Here is a 23,256-nt window from a genome sequence, read left to right as displayed (position 1 = left end):
CGTTCTTTCGACTGAAATGACTACCTTTACAAAAATGACTTGTAACTTATTTTTCCGACTATAAACCTATACTTTTTCTGTTTAGATTCATAAAATATAGTTCAATATGAAAACATAGCAATTTGATTCACTCAAAACGGATTTAAAATGAAGAAGTTATGGGTAAAACAAGATTGGATAATTTTTCTCATTTTAGCTACGTGAAAATTGGTAACAAATCTATTCCAACCATAACTTAATCAACTTGTATTGTATATTATGTAATCTTGAGATACCATAGACACGTATACAATGTTTCGACCTATCATGTCGACACATCTATATATATTTCGGAACAACCATAGACACTCTATATGTGAATGTTGGAGTTAGCTATACAGGGTTGAGGTTGATTCCAAAATATATATAGTTTGAGTTGTGATCAATACTGAGATACGTATACACTGGGTCATGGATTGATTCAAGATAATATTTATCGATTTATTTCTGTACATCTAACTGTGGACAACTAGTTGTAGGTTACTAACGAGGACAGCTGACTTAATAAACTTAAAACATCAAAATATTAAAGACGGGGTAACACTACGCGATAAATAATCAATGTAAGCTATGTTCTCCTTTTTAAATTAATGTCTCGTAGTTAAGTTATTATTATGCTTATTTGAGCCAAAGTAATCATGATGTTGGACTAAATATTAAAGACGGGGTAATTGGGCTTTGTACCTTAATTGGGGTTTGGACAAAAGAACGACACTTGTAGAAATTAGACTATGGGCTATTAATGGGCTTTATATTTGTTTAACTAAATGATAGTTTGTTAATGTCAATATAAAGATTTACAATTGGGCGTCCCTATAAATAACCATTTACACTCGATTGGACACGATGGGCAGGGTATTTATATGTACGAATAATCGTTCATTTAACCGGACACGGGAATGGATTAATAGTCTATGGAATTATTAAAACAGGGGTGAAATTATGTACAAGGACACTTGGCATAATTGATAGCAAAGTATTAAAACCTTGGGTTACACGCAGTCGATATCCTGGTGTAATTATTAAACAAAGTATTAAAACCTTGTTACAGTTTAAGTCCCCAATTAGTTGGAATATTTGACTTCGGGTATAAGGATAATTTGACGAGGACACTCGCACTTTTAATTTATGACCGATGGACTGTTATGGACAAAAACCAGACGGACATATTAAATAATCCAGGACAAAGGACAATTAACCCATGGGCATAAAATTAAAATCAACACGTCAACCATCATGGTTACGGAAGTTTAAATAAGCATAATATATTTTATTTCATATTTCATCGTACTTTTATTTACTCGCTATTTTATTTAACGTCATTTATTTTTCGCTACTTTAATTATCGTCATTTATATTTTGCATTAGGTTTTAATTGTAACTTAAAATATAAAATCGACAAACCAGTCATTAAACGGTAAACCCCCTTTTATATATTATCAATATAATATATTTTGTACAAATATAATTGTTTAAAAATATAGTGTGCAATAAGCCCGCTCCCTGTGGAACGAACCGGACTTACTAAAAACTATACTACTCTACGATTAGGTACACTGCCTATAGTGTTGTAGCAAGGTTTAGGTATATCCATTTTGTAAATAAATAATTAAAACTTGTGTAATATTTCGTCGTATTTCGTATTTAAATTAATACTATTTCGTACACCCCGCTGCACACATCAAGTTTTTGGCGCCGCTGCCGGGGACTCGGCGAAACGCTATATTTTTAATATATATTTGTATACATATATTTATATATCATTTTTAGAAAAACAATAAAAAAAAAAACCTGGAACCCAGACCCATGCAATCGCATGAGCCGGGTGTTGTAAAGCCATGCGATCGCATGGCCTGATCTGACACGCCAGAAACCCTATTTCAGCATTTATTACGGGGTATTATTTATTATTATTATTATTTAGGGTTATTTATAATAATATTTAGTTTTAGTTTTAATTTAATTTGTAATTTAAGTTTTAATTAGTTTTATAATTATAAAAAAATTAATACTTTTATAAAATATATAATATAAAAATAATATTTTTATAAAATTTATATTTTTATCATTTTAATTACAATTTGTATTTCTATCGTTTATTCGTAATATTTGTATTTTTATCGTTCGTAATTAGTTTTAAGACTAGTATTTTGCCGTAGCTTATTTTATATTTCTAGATTTTTAGGTTTTGTCGTAAAATCACTTAAGTGCCTTTTCTTTAGATTAAGATTTAGATGCTTTAGAATTTTGCGACGCTGTTTATAAATTTTAGTACCTTTTAAGTTTCGACGTTTTTCTTTCTTATTTTTATTTTTCGACGTTTTTTGACGCGCTTCTTTTTCTTTCTTATTTCTCGACGATCTAGTTTTTAGGACATAGAATTTTCTATTTCTTCTCTAAAATTTCAAAGACGAAAAAAAATATTTTAAACGGTTAAATTGATAGACATCCAAATTTTCTAGTTCGTAGTAATAGTTGGATTTGTTAGTGGCTGAGTTGTGAGCTTCCGATTTAAAGGGTTCTGGCTCCCTGCTGCATCTATTGGCTATTCGAAACGTGGGCAAAATCAGAAAAGTCTATTAATTCGATAACTTATATAATTTTTATTTTTATAACTAATAGGATAATTAAGTAAATGCACCACATTGTAGCTAAAATTTGATAAAAAAAAAGCGCATTATGGAAAATCTCGAGAATATTTTGGAAACTCTTTATGACATCCGAAATCAATTTAATCAATACTCTCAAACGGGTGTTGATGACAATTCGTTCGGTCAATCTTGGATCACGAATGACGAAACAATAACTGGTTGTGAAATCTGTGGAGATTATCATTCAACATGGAAATGTTATTATTATGTTCCTATGGAAAATTACGCACCCATGGAACCTGAATGGAATGATTATGAGGAATACAATTCAAATTGGGATTATTCCCAAGAATATTTCCAAACTCAACAACCAGAAGACGAGGAAAATTATGTGTCTGAAAATTCTTTAGATTATATGAAAATCAAACTCGAAGAACTTGATGCTCAAAATGAACAAATGAGAAAGTTTGTAAATAGGCAAGCTGAAACTCTATCAGACTACACACCTGTTGATCTGAGGAGTCATGTACAAGAAAATCTCATATCATCGAATTTTGTTGAATTCGAGAGCTCCGAAATCACCAACTATCTCGATGATACTTTTTATTCAGCTTTACCAATTTCACAACATATCGACACATTAGCCTCTACCGACGAAATCATCGATCAATCAATGAATGAAGAAGAAGTAAGGGTGACAAATTTGTACTCTTGGGAAAACGATAACATTGAAAATTTTACCCCCGAGACCAAAGTGGTGGAACCGATAAGTACCGTTAAAGAAGAAGAATCTACTTCGATCCCGGAATTCACCATTTCACAACCTTCCAACCCAATATTCTCAATAGACGAGTCATCTACTGAAGATGAACTACGGGCTGTAATAGATAATGACACCTCGGATTTCACCCAATTGGATAATAGAGGTGAAACCTTTGATCCCGAGAATAAAAGGAAGAAAATGTTAGGAATTTTCCACCCTATAGTATGTATGTCGGTGTATATCGATCCATTTGACCAAGAACCAGAAAAGAGACATATCCATTTACTAAAAGCTACACTTAAAAAAGAATTAAGTAGTGATGATCGGGTGGGTTTAAACTTTAAACCCATTGATATATTTTATATCACCCGAGATGTAAATAACTAGCTCACTATTTTAATTCGTGGAACTTATTCTACCGACTTCACATATCGTCAGCTAAGTGTGGGGAAGTCTAACCCCACTTAACGTTAAATTAGGGGTTCGGGTTAGTGCATAACTCGTTAATAAACATGCATAATAAGTAAGGGTAAAAGACGCATTTTCAAATATTAACAAACAACTCAGAAAATCAGCCGTTTTTGAAGAAGAAAAAAAACATGTGTGATAAAACAAGAAGGGATGAACGATGAGGTGCGCCATCTATCATTCGACGAGCTTTGTAATTACAAAACTGGGTATCTTTAACTACTTTTCTGCACTAATCACCCTCATGAATTTATAATTAGAGTCTGATTTCATGCAAATGAGGGCATTGCATGATCTCAAGTGTGGGGAAGGGTTATAAATTCTCTCAGGTTTACACTTGGTTTAATGGCCAAATTTTGTGAAAATTTGAAAAATTTTCAACTAAATGAATTCAAAATCATGTTTATACATATTTATGAACGATGAAAACTAGGTGTTAATACCGAAATTATCGTTACCTCGGAAAGGACATAAAATTGAGAAACACCCTAAAACACTTGAATTCATTTAAAATGGAATAAAGGAGAATAAAAAGGCAAAGAAAGAAACTAAGTGTGGGGAGAATGTACCAAGTTATTCAATTAAAAAAAAATATCTATCACATGTTTCTGTAAAGTTATTGCAGGTGCTTTTGTTTTGGACTAAATTGACTGTTTTACCCGCAATATTATAATAAAGATAAAAGAAAAGATGGATCTACACGATGAATCAATTCCATCATTAAATGGAAGTAAAGTCTTCCGAAAAAGACACGCGCTTCTTGATTTAGTCAAGAAGTTGTCGTCCAGACCAGCTGTAGGTTGACGAAAAATCTAGAAAAGTCATCTCTAAAATCAGCAGGAAATCCACGGACCTCAGCATCAAACAGGGTCACCAAGTGATCAGACTTATCCTAACCATGAGAGGATCTGTCTCGTAAAATGGGGAGGGCGCCGTGCAAATTAGCTTGATAAGACTAATGAATCAGATCCCCAGAAAGGATAATCTCCTTAAAGATTAAAAATCAGCTTTTAAGACTGATATTACTCAATCCTAGAGATTGACCTTAAAGATTGAGAATTACAAACTCATGGAATTCGATGATATCTAAACTCGAGCTTGAACGAGAAAATATTTTGATCAAATTAAAACCGATTTGTTTTCTGAAAACCCAATTTTAATGCGTTCATTACCATTGAACGTAAAATCCTAGAAATTCACCTAGAATTCATTAGGTCACCAGAACCAATTCGGATGTCAACCGTAAGAACGGTGGTTGCATAGCATGGTCGAAGACAGGACCTTGTGCCAGACCGAAAAAAATTATAGGGTGATCTTTACTATTGCTCCTACAAAGGATAGTAATTGCATCCGACACGTTTTAGACCATGAACAAATGCATGTCATTAAACATTGCCTTAACAGTTTCTTGTTCATCGCTTTCCTTTACAACCGGACGGTAGTTTGCCGAAAGGTAATATACGGGACAAGTATACTGGACGTGTTGCTTTCCCAATACAAGGTTAGCAAGTGGGTGACACAAAACCATAAGTTTTGAGCTAAAATTTTCAAATCTAAAACCCACAAAACCCACAAAAACATTTTGCAAACACCGGTGAAGGGGTATTCCGGAAAACTTATCTAGGGTAAAAGCTAGAATGAATTTTCAAAAGATCAAATGTTTTCATAAAGATCCAATTTCCTTAAGGATCTAAATTTTTATAGTCATGTGGGACTGTAAACTACATCGTTACTATCATTGTTTATACCGCCGTATCAAAATCACTAATGTATAAAGTGTGAAGAATAAAGAAGTGATTCTTGTGATTTAATTTCAAGTTCTATATTGCTTGAGGACAAGCAACGTTCAAGTGTGGGGATATTTGATAGTGCTCCAAATGAACATATATTTAGTAGCAATATCCTCCCAATATGTAAATTATTTAGTTGTAATTGTCCTATTTTAAGTTGTAATCGTTTATATTAAATAAGTGCGAAGACAAAAGGCGAAAATGATGATTTGAAGACGAAAATGACCAAAAAGCTCAAATGTACAAGATACAATCCAAGTGGTTCAATTTATTGATGAGAAACGTCTAAAAATGACAAAAGTACAAGTTGCGGAACGCAAAGTACAAGATATTAAATTATACGAAAGGACGTTCAAAAATCCGAAACCGGGACCTGAGCCAACTATCAACGCCTGACGCAACGGACCAAAAATTATGAGTCTACTATGCACAAGAATATAATATAATATATATATAATTATATATATTATATTATATAATTAAATATAACGTCGACAAGCTAGAAAACAAAGCAATTGGGCATGGCCAGACTGGCCATGCGATCGCATGAGATTAACACTGAGAACCCATGCAATCGCATGAGCCTCAGGATCAGACCACATCTATAAAAGGCAACGAGTTTTGTCCATAAAAATAAGAATAATAATAATACTCTGTAATAAATAAATAAATAAATATATATATATATAATATATATAGTATAGGGTAGTTTTATATTAGATTAGTTCGGGTTATGTAAAGGTTATTTTACGGGTTTTAAAGTCGGAGCTCTGTCCGTGTAACACTACGCGATAAATAATCAATGTAAGCTATGTTCTCCTTTTTAAATTAATGTCTCGTACTTAAGTTATTATTATGCTTATTTGAGCCAAAGTAATCATGATGTTGGACTAAATATTAAAGACGGGGTAATTGGGCTTTGTACCTTAATTGGGGTTTGGACAAAAGAACGACACTTGTAGAAATTAGACTATGGGCTATTAATGGGCTTTATATTTGTTTAACTAAATGATAGTTTGTTAATGTCAATATAAAGATTTACAATTGGGCGTCCCTATAAATAATCATTTACACTCGATCGGACACGATGGGCAGGGTATTTATATGTACGAATAATCGTTCATTTAACCGGACACGGGAATGGATTAATAGTCTATGGAATTATTAAAACAGGGGTGAAATTATGTACAAGGACACTTGGCATAATTGATAACAAAGTATTAAAACCTTGGGTTACACGCAGTCGATATCCTGGTGTAATTATTAAACAAAGTATTAAAACCTTGTTACAGTTTAAGTCCCCAATTAGTTAGAATATTTGACTTCGGGTATAAGGATAATTTGAAGAGGACACTCGCACTTTAAATTTATGATCGATGGACTGTTATGGACAAAAACCAGACGGACATATTAAATAATCCAGGACAAAGGACAATTAACCCATGGGCATAAAATTAAAATCAACACGTCAACCATCATGGTTACGGAAGTTTAAATAAGCATAATATATTTTATTTCATATTTCATCGTACTTTTATTTACTCGCTATTTTATTTAACGTCATTTATTTATTGTCATTTATTTTTCGCTACTTTAATTATCGTCATTTATATTTTGCATTAGGTTTTAATTGTAACTTAAAATATAAAATCGACAAACCAGTCATTAAACGGTAAACCCCCTTTTATATATTATCAATATAATATATTTTGTACAAATATAATTGTTTAAAAATATAGTGTGCAATAAGCCCGCTCCCCGTGGAACGAACCGGACTTACTAAAAACTATACTACTCTACGATTAGGTACACTGCCTATAGTGTTGTAGCAAGGTTTAGGTATATCCATTTTGTAAATAAATAATTAAAACTTGTGTAATATTTCATCGTATTTCGTATTTAAATTAATACTATTTCGTACACCCCGCTGCACACATCAAACCTCATGCGATCGCATGTGGTCTGGTATTTTTTTTTTATTTTTTTAACATAAATCCTTTTACTTAATAAAACAAAAAATAATAAATTAAAATTTTGTTTTCCTTGTTATTAAGGACGAGGTCGTTTCAGATCGATGTCCTAGTCCTTCCCTCGACAAAATTTTAAAAATTTGTCATTTCAAAGCGTTGTCTTAAAAGCAAAGATTTTTTTTTGGGTTTTTTAATGTTTTGGCATACTTTAATTCAATAAGATTAAAAATAATGATAATAAAATTTCTCGTACCTCCCTTGGGTAAAGCAATTTCGGTTCAACGACCTAGTTTTTAACTCACGACGAATTTTTAGAAATCACATTTTTAACTTAATGAAATAAAGTACATTTTTGTTTTTAAATTCACACCAAACTTAAATTTAAAATGCATAAAATTAAAAATTCATATAAATAATTAAAAATTCACACCAAACTTATATTATATTTTTGTTTTTTATACATATAAACTTATATTAAAAATATTAATTTTTCAAATATTTACAAACTTAAATATATTGATTTTAAAAGTTTACATTAATAATTCGATATTTATATATTAATTTTAAAAACAAGGTAAAAATTAAAATTAAAAATCTTTTTGGTCTCTTATCCCACTTTAATCAATCAAATATTATCAAAAATATACGCCCCTCTTTTCGGTAAAGTAATTTCGGTTCCATAATCTAGTTTTACTCCTGACAAATTTTTGAAATATTTTGGGTTGATTGATTAAAGATATTTATACCTTAAGAATAAACGGTAAATTTCGCAGTGATGTAATAAATTTTTGTACGATATCAATAATTTCGGTTACGCATACCTAATTTTATTGAATACCAATTTAATACTTTATAGCGAACGATTCAGCGTTTATTATCAAAAGGTTAAAAGCAATAAAAATAAAAATAAAAACTGTACATACTTACATGTGAGAAATAATTCTCAGAGACCTGCTTTAGCCGACTCATAGGAGAGTCGTGTGATTTGGTTCTCCATAGCTACATAAGCGTAACCTCGATTCTTCAATATCTTTTCTTCTAAACATATGAACGGTCCTTCTCTGCATAGAGTAACAAATTCGGTATTTGAATATGTTTGATTATTTGAACATTTACCTTCGTGTGACCATTTTTCGCATTTATAATATCTTTCAAGGTGTCGTGCTCTTCTTTTTGTTGCGGATTTTGATTTTCCTTTACCAAAATGTATCTTATGATGATCTTTTCTGAGTTCTTTCCTTACTTCGTCACATCTGCTTCATATTACTGACACCAGGTCACTCGGGAGTGTGTCATTATTACGTTTAGTAATCAAAGCGTGTAGCATTAGACCATGGTTCAGATCAAAGGAATTCTTCATCTAGTAAAACCTAAAAAAAAATAAAAATTCAGAATGGGGGGAGAAGACTAGTTCTTTAGGGTCTGCTAGGGAAAGACCATTCGGATTCCATTCTCAGAAACTACACGAAAACAGAATATCTAACTCTAACAGAAATATAAATTACCCTAAAAAGATTCGGACCTTCCCACACTTAGTTAGCTGTGGTATCAAAATTGTGATTAACTTCATCTTCAACTTCCATTGGACTATCTATGTAATGTTTAACTCTGTGACCATTAACTTTAAATTCAATCCCAATTGAATTTATTAATTCTATTGTTCCGTATGGAAAAACTCTTTTGACTATGAATGATCCAGACCATCTTGATTTCAATTTTTCAGAAAATAGCTTGAATCGTGAATTGAAAAGAAGAACTCTGTCTCCTTCTTTAAATTCTTTTAAACTTCTGATTCTTTTATCATGCCATTTCTTCGTTCTTTCTTTATAGATTAACGAATTTTCATATGCTTCATGTCTTAATTCTTCTAATTCGTTTAGCTGACTTAACCGTAAACGTCCGGCTTCATGTAAATCAAGATTACATGTCTTCAAAGCCCAAAATGCTTTGTGCTCAATTTCTACTGGAAGATGACATGCTTTTCCGTAAACGAGTTTAAAAGGTGTGGTTCCAATTGGAGTTTTGTAGGCTGTTCTAAAAGCCCAGAGTGCATCCTCCAATTTCGTAGACCATTCCTTCGAATTTGATCCTACGGTCTTCTCTAGAATACGTTTTAATGCTCGGTTGGTATTTTCAACTTGTCCACTTGTTTGTGGATGATAAGCGGTTGAGATTTTATGAGTTACTCCATATCTTTTAAGAACTTTCTCAAGATGATTATTACAAAAATGAGTACTCCGATCACTTATTAAAGCTTTCGGTGTTCCGAACCTTGCAAAAAGATGTTTTAAAAAGTTGACTACAACTCGTGCATCGTTAGTCGGGAGAGCTTGTGCTTCCGCCCATTTAGATACATAATCAATGGCAACGAGAATGTAAAGATTATTATGAGATTTTGGAAATGGACCCATAAATTCAATACCTCAAATGTCAAATACTTCACATACTTGAATGACATTTTGTGGCATTTCATCACGTTGACTTATTTTTCCGGCCCTTTGACAAGCATCACAGGATTTACAAAAAAGGTGTGCATCTTTGAAAATTGTAGGCCAATAGAATCCAGCATCATAAACTTTTCTTGCTGTGAGTTAAGGCCCATAATGCCCTCCTGTTGGTCCTGTGTGACAATGGTTTAAGATTTGACTAGCTTCATCTCCGAATACACATCGGCGTATTATTCCATCGGGACAACTTTTAAACAAATGTGGTTCTTCCCAGAAATAGTGCTTTATATCATTAAAAAATTTCTTTCGTTTTTGGTATGACAATCCTTTTTCAAGGAATCCACATACTAAGTAGTTTGCATAGTCTGCAAACCATGGAATTTCACTATAATCTATCTTCAATAGATATACATCAGGAAAAGTTATCTTGTATGGCCGATTCATTTAGAACTTCTAATTCAGGATTTTCAAGACGAGAAAGATGATCAGCGGCGAGATTTTCTGCTCCCTTTTTATCTCGGATTTCAATATCGAACTCTTGTAAGAGTAAGATCCAACAGATTAATCGTGGTTTGGCATCTTGTTTCGAAAATAGGTATCTAAGAGCAGAATGGTCGGTATAGACCACCGTTTTAGCTAGAACGAGATATGAATGAAATTTGTCAAAAGCAAAGACAATAGCAAGGAGTTCTTTTTCAGTAGTTGTGTAGTTTATTTGTGCTCCTTGTAACGTCTTACTAGCGTAATAAATAGGTTGAAATATTTTTTCAATCATTTGTCCTAAAACGGCTCCCATTGCAAAATCACTTGCATCGTACATGAGTTCAAACGGTAGATTCCAATTTGGAGTTATCATGATCGGCGCATTAGTGAGTTTTTCTTTAAGAATATTAAAAGATTTGATGCATTCATCTGAAAAGATGAATGGAGCATCTTTTTCTAGGAGTTTATTCATAGGAGTGGCAATTTTAGAAAAATCTTTTATGAAACGTCGGTAAAAACCGGCATGCCCTAGAAAACTCCTAACTCCTCTAACATTGGTAGAATGTGGAAGTTTAGCAATTACATCTACTTTAGCTCTATCCACTTCAATTCCTTCCTTTGAAATTTTATGACCAAGAACGATGCCTTCGTTAACCATGAAATGGCATTTCTCCCAATTAAGAACTAGATTTGATTGGTCACATCTAATTAGCATTCATTCAAGATTAACTAGACATGATTCAAATGTATCACCGAAGACTGAAAAGTCATCCATGAAAACTTCCATGCATTCTTCTATCATGTCGTGAAAAATTGCCATCATGCACCTTTGAAAGGTTGCAGGGGTGTTGCAAAGTCCAAATGACATGCGTTTGTAAGCAAAAGTACCATAAGGGCACGTGAATGTGGTTTTCTCTTGGTCCTCGGGTGCTATTGGAATTTGAAAATATCCGGAGAAACCGTCAAGAAAACAATAGTAACTATTTCCGGCTAATCTTTCCAACATTTGATCAATGAAAGGTAAGGGAAAGTGATCTTTTCTGGTGGCGTCATTTAATTTTCTATAATCAATACAAACACACCATCCTATTACAGTCCTAGTAGGAATAAGCTCATTTTTCTCATTTGTGATGACAGTCATGCCACCCTTATTAGGTACGCATTGAACTGGGCTTACCCATGGACTATCAGAGATTGGATAAATTAAACTTGCATCAAGCAGTTTAATAATTTCTTTCTTAACAACATCTTACATATTGGATTTAGTCTTCGTTAGCGTTGCACATACATTTTATGACCTTCTTCCATAAGGATTTTATGTGTGCAATACGAAGGACTTATGCCTTTAATATCATGAATTTTCCATGCAATAGATGGTTTATGAGCTTTTAGCACAGTAATGAGTCGAGATTTTTCATTTTCAGTAAGAGAAGATGATGTTATTACAGGTAATTCAGATTCACCATGTAAATAAGCATATTCCAAATAGTTTGGAAGTGGCTTTAACTCTAATGTCGGTGGTTCTTCTATCGATGATTTATATCGATATCTGTCTTCCTCTTTTAGCATTTGAATTTCTTCTGTTGTTGGTTCATATCCATTAACCATGAGTGTGGCTAACATTTCAGCTTCATCAATTGGTTCAGTTCCTTCTCCTAAAGAACATTCTCCTGTTCCTTGTAATTCTGGAAATTCTTCTAACAATTCTGCATGTGAATCTATAGTTTGAATATAATAACATGTATCATCTGCAGATTGCGGTTGTTGCATTGCTCTATCAACCGAAAAGGTAACACTCTCGTCCTCTATACTTAGGGTCAATTTCTTACCGAACACGTCTATTATTGCTTTAGCCGTGTTTAAGAATGGTCTTCCTAATATGAGAGGAACTCGAGAATCTTCTTCCATGTCTAGAATAACAAAATCTACTGGAAATACTAAAGTACCAACTTTAACTAGCATGTTCTCCATTATCCCTCTAGGATATTTTACTGATCGATCGGCTAGTTGTATACTTATTCGTGTTGGTTTCAATTCTCCAAGGTCTAGTTTAGCGTATAGTGAATATGGCATTAGATTTATACTAGCACCTAAGTCTGCCAATGCTTCTATTGAACTAAGACTACCCAGAAAACATGGAATTGTGAAACTTCCTGGATCTGAAAGTTTTTCCGGTATCTTATTCAACAGCACTGCAGAACAATTAGCATTCATTGTAACAGCCGAGAGTTCTTCCATTTTCTTTCTATTTGTGATTAGATCTTTCAAGAATTTAGCATATCTAGGCATTCCTGAAATCACATCAATGAAAGGAAGATTTACATTTATTTATTTAAACATATCCAAGAATTTGGATTGCTCGGCTTCAAGTCTTTCTTTTCTCATTTTACTCGAGTAAGGAAGTGGTGGTTGATATGGTTTAACATAAGGTTTAGCCTTAACTATGTTATCTTCATTAACCTTTTCAACTACCGGTTTTGTTTCCTTATCTTGCTCAGATTGTGGTTCTTGTGGAGTAGGAATAGCGTCATCAGAAATTACAGGCATTTCAGGTGGTTTAAGTGTAATTCCACTTCTTGTGGTAATGGCTTTAGCTGTTTCATTCCGGGGGTTAGCATTTGTATCACTAGGTAGACTTCCCGGTTTTCTTTCACCTATCAACCTTGCTAGGTTGCTCACTTCTTGTTCTAAATTTTGAATAGAAGCTTGTTGATTTCTAAATGCTTGAGCATTTTGTTCATTGGTTTGTTTCTGAGATGTAAAAAATTGAGTTTGAGATTCAACTAGCTTTGACATCATGTCTTCTAAATTTGGCTTTTTATCATCGGTTTGTGGTGGTTTGTTTTGAAAAATAGGTCTTTTCTGATTGTAAGTATTGCTAGGACCTTATTGGTTGTTGTATGGAACATTTCGGTTATAATTCTGGTTTTGATTGTAGATTGGTCTTGGTGGTTGATAATTATTCTGATAATTATTTCCAGGCCTTTGGTTCATATATGAAACATTCTCTCTTTGTTCCATTGTCTGTTCAATACTGAGACAATCTTTTATTAAATGTGGTCCTCCACACTGCTCACAACTAATTCGTATTGAGTGAATATCTTTAGTCATCTTTTCCATTCGTCTCTCGACAGCATCTATCTTTGCGAAAATGGAATCAAAGTCATGGCTAGAATCGGCTCTAGCCGCTTTAGATGATCTAACGATATCTTTTTCTTGGTGCCACTCATGTGAGTGGGAAGCAGTGTTATTAATAATTTTGTAAGCTTCAGTTGCGGTTTTCTTCATAATGGAACCACCAGCTGCTATATCGATGTCTTTTCTTGTAGTGATGTCGCATCCTTGGTAGAATATTTGTACTATTTGATAAGTATCTAAACCATGTCGCGGACATCCTCTCAATAATTTTTTAAATCTTGTCCACGCTTCATATAGGGTTTCATTTAGCTTTTGTGTGAACGTAACAATTTCTCCTTGAAGTCTCACGGCTTTAGATGCCGGAAAAAATTGTTTAAGAAAATTTTCAACTAAAAGTTCCCATGTATCAATCGCCCCTTCAGGTAACGATTCCAACCAATCTTTGGCTTCTCCCTTTAAAGTCCAGGGAAATAACATGAGATATATCTGTCCATCTTCCACTTCTCTGATTTTAAATAGAGTGCATATCCTATTAAAGGTTCGAAGATGTTCGTTTGGATCTTCCTTCGGCGCACCACTAAATTGGCATTGATTAGTTACCATGTGTAGGATTTGTCCTTTGATTTCATAATCTGGCGTATTAATGTCTGGTTGAGTAATTGCTTGACCTTGGCCAGTGCGTTTAGCTCTCATTTGGTCTTCCATACTTAGAGATTCCAGATTCTCCATGATTGAATTTGTTGAATCTGAATCACTAGAGGATTCTGATTTATTGTCCTTGAATATCCTCCGAATCCTCAATTGTGGGGTCGGGTTCAAAAAATGAATTATCGGAAATTTGAATTGGAGTACTTGGTCGACTAGATGACGATTCTAAAGAAAAATCAATGGCGACAATATTGGCTAGATGTCCTGATCGAGTTACAGGTGGTGAACGTATAAAAGGTGGTGAACGTTTTGCTCGGTGCATTCACTGAATTTCCTATTAGTTATAAAAGATAAAAATTATATAAGTTATCAAATTAGTAGACTTTTCTGATTTTGCCCACGTTTCGAATAGCCAATAGATGCAGCAGGTAGCCAGGACCCTTTAAATCAGAAGCCCACAACTCGCCACTAACAAATCCAACTATTACTACGAACCATAAAATTTTGGATGTCTATCAATTTAACCACTTAAAATAATTTTTCGTTGAAATTTAAAGAAATTTTAGAGAAGAAATAAAAATTCTATGTCCTAAAAACTAAAGCGTCGAAAAATAAGAAAGAAAAAGAGCGCGTCTGAAAACATCGAAAAATAAAAGGTCAAAAAATAATAAAAAGAACGTAGCGCGTCGAAACTTAAAAGTCTAAAACTAAGAATTAAAAGTTGCGTCTAAAAGTATTAAAGCTTAAAAGAAATACTATATCCAAAACGGTAATAACTTAAAAAGTACTAAAATTTATAAAACGGCGTCGCAAAATTCTAAAGCACCTGATAACGCCAAAATTATACATGTTTATTGTCGTTATTTCGATCCAATATTGTTCCATTTGTATGTAATTGTTATACGTATGTATTGTAATTCATGTACATTTATAAAAAGTCCATTGTGAATGAATAAATGAAGACCAACAGCGAAAACAGAGTTAAAACGAAGATCGAATGCATAAAAAAGCCCGAATCCACTGAAACAGGTCCAAATGCGGCGCATCTCTCTTAGATGCGGCGCATCTTTACACCAAATAACTCCCGACAGTTTCAGATGCGGAGCATGAAGACTTCTGGGCCAAAATAGCAACAGATGCGGCGCATCAGAGATGGATGCGGCCCATCTATGCCAGATGCGGCGCATCTGTCCCAGATGCAACGCATCTGACCCCCTGCCGACAGTCTTGAGTGCAGAATCGAGCTGGAATCTACTAAACGTAAAGAGATGCGGCGCATCCCAAAGAGATGCGGCGCATCTGGTCACTTTCTGGCCAAAATACCTAACTTTTGAGGCTATTTAATGAAGCAAATGGTTACTTACTTGAGAGACCTTCACTACTACGTTCTCCCCCATTTTTAAGACGATTTTCAAGGTCCAAGGAAGGCTGCAAGTTAATCTCCACTCTTTCAACATCAATATTAAGCTAGGATCATTTATCGCAATTGGTACTATTGTTCTATATCTTTTTAACATGAATTCAACTTGTATTTACTGTTTCATTAGTTTTACTATGATTATGTTAGGCTAAAAGCCTTGTGTGTTTGCTTCAATGTAAGATTTATGGCTTGGGATCGTTCTATACTTTGATGTTATGCTAGTTATATATATGTTTGATTGATTTAATTATCTAGTTCAACCCTAAGAACCATTGTTATGCATGTTTAGATCATTACTTCAATTATATATATTGCAACCTATTAATGTGAGTTAACTAGGAAAACAATCTATACTTCAATACATCTAGTAATCTAGACGATTAGATACATACACTTAAGTGATTTTGTTATGTGTTTAATTCGGTAATTGAATAAGTTCCAAAGCAACATAGTTATGAAATTACCTCAAGTGATTGTTGTAATTAAGGTTTCACGTGAGTTTAACCGGGTTGAATCTAGTTAGTTAATCAATCTAAATCACCATGTTCTTTCAAGAAATCCATTGTTGTAACTATCTTTATATTCTAGTTCAATTATACGAGTTATGACTTGATTTATGTGAATTTATCAAAGGCTATAATTCGTACTTCAACACCTAGTGATCTAGACACCTATATGTGAATATAGGATGGTAATTGGATGATATTTAGGTTTTACAATCATGTAGTTTACTTAGAGTGATCTTAGTAAACTAGGTTTTATGTGAATTTAACCAAGAAAGAATCCTGTTGATTAAACATAGTTCTTAAGTTTATAGATATTGTGAAATTGATATAAACTACTCTATTGTAACTATCGCATAACGGTTTTAATTATAAAAGAACAATCACTGTCATCTATCAAGCATATAAGTAAACACCGCATTCTCATTCTTGTTAATTATTATTTTTATTTACTGTTTCGTTAAACAAAAACACAACTTTAAATATAAACCCCCTTTTTAGAATAATTAATTGTGGTAAAATCATTTAAACAAACTTCTCCCTGTGGATCGAACTGGTCAATTTACTTGCTAGTTACTACATGATCGGGTTTTAGTTGCCTGTATTATGTGTTAATTATTAAGCATATTGTCTACATTTTAAAGGTTACGTCTTGACACATCAACTTTTTGGCGCCGCTGCCGGGGAGCGATTTTGTTAAAAGATTTTAATAAACTTTGAATTATTCGATCCTTTTGTAGGAATTCAATTCCTAGAAAAGTTACTTTTTATTGTAAGCTTGTATTTTTGCAATTGGTTTGTTTGTGGTGTTGTGATTGCAGGATAGGTATTAGTGCATGAATCTACGTTCTTCCAACTCTAATTTAATTCCTTCATATCCTGAACCTGAAAGAGAACTTCACGAACGCTTAAGAGCTCAAGAAGTAGAATCTCTTGCTCAAGGTTTAGAGTCACTTTCGTTAGATTCTAACTCTGAACCAATTGTTCAACCAATCATCGAGCCAGTCATTAAAGAAGAGGAAGAGATGACTGCTACAAATCAAACGATGGATGCTTTGATGAAGGCAACAAGGACAGGACAAGGCTACGCAATTGTTCAACCTACGATGACTGATGGTTTTGAAATAAAGGGGCAATTTCTCCACATGGTGACTAATACATGCCAATTCGGTGGGGCCCCAAATGAAGATGCTAACGAGCATCTTCGTAAGTTTGTAAGCATTTGCAAGCTTTTCAAAATCAAAGATGTCTCCGATGAAGTTGCATGTCCAAAAATCTTTCCATGGTCCCTAAAGGATGATGCAAGAGATTGGCTAGACTCATTACCGGAAGGTTATATTGAAAACTGGAATGATATGATGGACAAATTTTTGTCAGAATTCTTCCCCGCTTCGAAAGCAGCAAAATTGCAAAGTGACATAAATCACTTCAAGCAAAAGTCTAACGAGACTCTTTATGAAGCTTGGACCCGATTTAATAAAATGCTTAGGGTATATCCTCAACACAGGTTGAATACATTCCAAAAAGTCCAAATTTTCTATAAAGGAGTCAATGTGGCTACCCGGAAGGATATATATGTTGCAGCAGGAGGATCAATCATGAAAAAAACGCCCGAAGACGCTCACACGATAATTGCCGATATAGCAGCCCATTCTCATAATTGGCATCAGGAGATGGAATTCTCTAGATCGTCAACAGTTGCTAATGTCGAAAGCAACGATGAAATCGCTGCATTAAAAGTTCAATTGGCAAATCATGCAAGGCAAATCAAGAAGGTAACCAAAGAAATGCACGCTATCAGGGTAGGGTGTGAGTTGTGCCAAGGTCCCCATCTCACGCGAGATTGCGACCAAACGACGATGGAAGAGCAAGCAAATTTCCTAGGTTACATGCGAAAAGGTGAGATGAATTTTGACGACTTTCCGGCGGTTGAAGCAAATAACCGGAAATATCCTCCTGTCAACAGTTATCAAATAGGAGGACCTTCAAGTTCAAACAACAACTACCATGGAGGAAATGCAGGTTACCAAAATAACCGAAATTTCCAGAATCAAAATCAAAGAAATACACCACCGGGTTACAATCATCTAAACAATCGTAATCAACCCCCACGAAATTACCAAAATAATTTCCAACATAATCAACCACAAGCACAACCACAAGCACTTATACAACCACAACCTGAGAAGAAATCCGGTTTAGAAGATCTGTTGAGAGATTTTATGGTTAAACACGAACAAAATGCAGAAATTCAAATTCAACAAATTCGCAATCAATAAGCTACGATTCAAAACTTAGAAAGGGATGTTGGAAGGATCTCACAGTTACTAGCAGAGAGACCACCTGGTGCTCTCCCCTCAAATACTCAAGTGAATCCTAGTAACAATCAAACAAGGAATGAGCATGTAAATGCTATAACCACTAGAAGCAGTTTAACTACTAACCTAGAGACCCTTAAGTCCCCGAAAGTTCCCTTGTCTCCTTCTGTTTTGCAGGTGCCTGTTGATGTAGATGAGCATGTTGAAAAAGAGCAAGAGAAAGGTGATCCACCGGAGGTCATATCGAAGAAAAGTGAAGAACCACCAGTGAAGGTGTACAAGGCACCTATTCCATACCCAAAAGCATTGAAGAAAGACAGACTCGCGAGCCAATATCAGAAATTTGCGGATATGATCAAGCAAATCAGCATTAACATGCCACTCGCGGAGGTTTTTAAGGGTATGCCCCATTACGGGAAGTTTTTGAAAGATCTCATATCCTCGAAAGGAAAATACCAAGAAGTATCTGCCACATTCCTCCATGAGGAGTGTTCGGCCATCTTGAAAAAGCAAAATGTACCTCCAAAATTGGGAGATCCGGGTAGTTTTATCATACCATGTATGATGGGTGATTCGGTAGTGTATGATGCGCTAGCCGACCTAGGTGCAAGTGTTAACCTAATGCCTTACTCGTTATTCTTGAAACTTGACTTAGGAGATTTGAAACCAACCCGGATGGGTATTCGATTAGCAAACCAATCATTTGATACTCCCATAGGTATAGCCGAGGATATTCTTGTAAAAGTTGGCTCACTTGTCTTTCCCGTCGACTTTGTTATTCTAGAAATGCAAGAGGACACAAAAGTTCCTATCATTTTAGGACGTCCTTTCCTTAACACTGCAGATGCTATCATTAATGTCCAAAAAGAACAATTAAGTCTAGGTGTGGGAGATGAGAGAATAGTTTGTAATATTGACAAAGCCATAAAAAGACCCACTTCCACCGATGACTCTTGTTTTCAAATTGATGTTATAAACTTTTATGTTGAGAATGAATTACAGGAGCTACTTGAAATTGATACCTCGGGGTTTGCCCCGGTGAGTGAAAGTGAATATTTCAATATTGATGAGGATTTTGATGAGTTGATGAAAGTGGTCACGGATGATGAGACCATGAAAGAAGAATTTCCTAATGAAGAAGAATCATTTGAAGATATCGGAAATAAAGATAGATTCCGAATAAAGAATTCCTTGGAAGAACCACCCGTACTAGAGCTTAAGGAGCTACCCAAACACTTGGAGTATGCTTACCTCGAAGGTACATCTCAATTGCCAGTAATTATTGCTTCACATCTTTCCGGTAACGAGAAGAAAAGGTTAATCTCTGTTTTGAAAACCCATAAAAAGGCTATAGCCTGGAAAACGACCGACATTCCAGGGATAAACCCGTCTTATTGTACACATAAAATTCTCCTTGAAAATGACTTCAAACCAGTAGTACAAAGACAACGCAGGCTAAATCCCAACATGAAAGAGGTTGTTAAAAAGGAGGTAGTCAAGCTTCTTGACGCCGGGTTAATTTACCCCATCTCCGATAGTCCTTGGGTTAGTCCAGTACAAGTAGTACCCAAAAAGGGGGGTACAACCGTTATTAAAAATGAAAACGACAAACTCATTCCAACTAGAACGGTTACCGGCTGGAGAGTCTGTATTGATTACAGGCGTCTCAATGATGCCACTAGAAAAGATCATTTCCCGTTACCTTTTATTGATCAAATGATTGAACGATTAGCGGGGAATGAATACTATTGCTTTCTAGATGGTTTCTCCGGTTACTTTCAAATTCCAATTGATCCCAACGACCAAGAAAAGACCACATTCACTTGTCCTTTTGGGACCTTTACCTATCACCGCATGCCATTTGGTTTATGCAATGCACCCGGAACCTTTCAAAGGTGCATGATGGCAATTTTTGATGATATGGTAGAGGATTGTATGGAAGTCTTCATGGATGACTTTTCTGTGTTTGGAGACTCTTTTGAATCGTGTCTTTTTAACCTTGAACGTATGCTTATCCGATGTGAGAAAGCAAATTTGGTCCTGAATTGGGAAAAATGCCACTTCATGGTGAAGGAGGGCATTGTACTTGGTCACAAAATATCTCGTGCGGGAATAGAGGTAGATAAAGCTAAAATTGAAGTTATCTCTAAGCTACCTATACCGACGAATGTCAAGGCAATTAGAAGCTTTCTTGGTCACGTGGGATTTTATAGGCGATTTATCAAAGATTTCTCTAAAATTGCCCGTCCAATGACCAAACTTCTTGAAAAGGATGCTCCATTTGACTTCGATTCCAATTGTGAGAATGCATTCTCCATTCTAAAGTCAAAACTCACACAAGCTCCCATTATCGTGTCTCTGGATTGGAGTATGCCTTTTGAGTTAATGTGTGACGCGAGTGACTATGCCTTAGGAGCTGTCTTAGGACAACGACCCGATAATCATTTTCGTCCAATTTATTATGCGAGCAAAACGCTAACGGGAGCTCAAATTAATTACACCACCACGGAAAAAGAGCTCCTAGCGGTTGTTTATGCGTTTGATAAATTTCGGTCATATTTGGTGTTGTCCAAAACCATTGTTTACACGGATCATTCGGCTCTTAGGTACTTATTCTCGAAACTAGATGCAAAACATCGTCTCATACGTTGGGTTCTTCTACTTCAAGAGTTTGACATTGAGATACGTGATAAGAAAGGAGCCGAGAATCTAGCCGCCGATCATTTATCCAGACTTGAAAACCCCGAATTAGAACAACTTGATGATACAATCATCAAGGACACATTTCCTGATGAATCTCTAATGAGGGTTGACAAGGAATCTGAAATCCCATGGTTTGCCCATTTTGCAAACTATCTTGCTTCAAGCATTCTTCGAAAAGGACTTTCTTATCAACAAAAGAAGAAATTCTTTGCGGATTTGAAATCCTATTTCTGGGAACATCCCGACCTATTCCGTGTTGGTGCAGATCAAATGATTCGCCGTTGTGTGTACGGAAAAGAGGCTCAACAAATTCTCGAGCATTGCCATCAAGGGCCCACCGGCGATCATTTCGGACCAAACCACACCGCAAGAAAAATCCTTGACTCGGGCTTTTATTGGCCCACGATCTTTAAAGATGCCCATAATTTTGTTCGGACTTGCAATGCATGCCAACGAACGGGTAACATCACGAAAAAGGATGAGATGCCTCAAACTGGCATCCAAGTTTGTGAAATCTTTGATATTTGGGGAATCGATTTCATGGGACCATTTCCAAGTTCCCATAAGTGCAAATACATCCTAGTAGCCGTTGACTATGTATCTAAGTGGGCTGAAGTAAAAGCTTTACCTACGAATGATGCTAGGGTGGTGGTGAACTTCTTGAAAAATCTCTTCTCGCGCTTTGGAATCCCAAAAGCGCTCATATCCGATCGAGGAACTCATTTTGCCAACAACCTTCTTGAAAAGGTGTTGAAGAAGTATGGCGTAACTTATCGTTTCTCTACTCCGTACCACCCGCAAACGAGTGGTCAAGTGGAGAACACAAATCGTGCCTTGAAACGCATACTTGAGAAGACGGTTGATAACAATCCTAAGATTTGGCAACGCAAGTTACATGATGCGTTGTTTGCCTTTAGGACTACTTTTAAAACACCAATCGGTACCACACCATTTAGACTTGTATACGGTAAAGCATGCCATCTTCCGGTTGAAGTGGAACATAGAGCGTACTGGGCATTAAAACTTTGTAATTTAGACATGGAAAAGGCTGGTGAAAACCGATTCATGCAATTGCATGAATTGGAAGAGTTGAGGTTAGAAGCGTACGAGAATTCGAGCTCGTATAAGGAGAAAACGAAAAGGTGGCATGATGCCCGATTGAAAGAAGTGAAAGAGTTTAAAACCGGTGATAAGGTTTTGGTTTTTAACTCACGGTTTAAATTTTCTCCCGAAAAGTTGAAGTCCCGATGGACGGGACCTTATTTGGTGAAACAAGCATTCCCATCGGGATATGTTGAGTTGTTTGAAAACGGAAATACCTTCAAGGTGAATGGTCATCGCTTGAAACTCTATTTCGATGGAGTGGACACCACGGTTCGAGATGACATCACCCTATTCCCCAACGCTAATTAGCTTGGGACGGAGTCGCGTGAACGACTCGTTAAACTTCACAACATGTATATAGTCCCACTCGTGTACGTATTTTAATAAATTTGAGTGTTTTGAGTGATTTCTAAGTTATTATACGAACCAAGTTGTTTAGGGACCTTCCGAAATGTTTAAAACGCAAAAAAGGTCAAAAGTTGGTGCAACAGGGGCAGATGCGCCGCATCTGTGATGGATGCGCCGCATCTGCAGACAAGAAAAATCCCGTGAATTTTGAATGCGCCGAGAAAGGGTCATGCGCCGCGTTTGGATCATCTGATGCGCCGCATCTGCTTCAGATGCGCCGCATCTGCTACAGATGCGCCGCATCTGTGTCTGTATGTTGGATTCTGCCCAATTTTTTTGCACAAATACGGGAGTTTATCATTTTTTCTCATTTTTTCACCTACTACTCCGAATCCCATCTCATTCTCTCTCAAAATTTCAATCTCTACTCACTAATTGAACCGATTAATCCCATCTTTGAGCATCAAATCCGAATATCAACATGAGAAAGGTAAGATTAATCCTAAACACTTCATGATTCTTG

General features: G+C 35.3%; 1 non-coding gene across 1 annotated transcript; it reads left to right on the top strand.

The window, feature by feature from the left end:
- Nucleotides 1–13,927: 13,927 nt before the first annotated feature.
- LOC139856450 (small nucleolar RNA R71) lies at nucleotides 13,928–14,034 on the top strand. Its single transcript, XR_011761933.1, has one exon. It is a non-coding gene; the product is annotated as a small nucleolar RNA R71 (small nucleolar RNA).
- The last annotated feature ends 9,222 nt before the right edge of the window (nucleotides 14,035–23,256 follow it).

This window comes from Rutidosis leptorrhynchoides, chromosome 6, assembly GCF_046630445.1.
Source record: "Rutidosis leptorrhynchoides isolate AG116_Rl617_1_P2 chromosome 6, CSIRO_AGI_Rlap_v1, whole genome shotgun sequence".
Classification (NCBI taxonomy): Eukaryota; Viridiplantae; Streptophyta; class Magnoliopsida; order Asterales; family Asteraceae; genus Rutidosis; species Rutidosis leptorrhynchoides.
The sequence above is the reverse complement of the archived record's forward strand: the minus strand, read 5'-3'. Positions and strand labels throughout refer to the sequence as shown.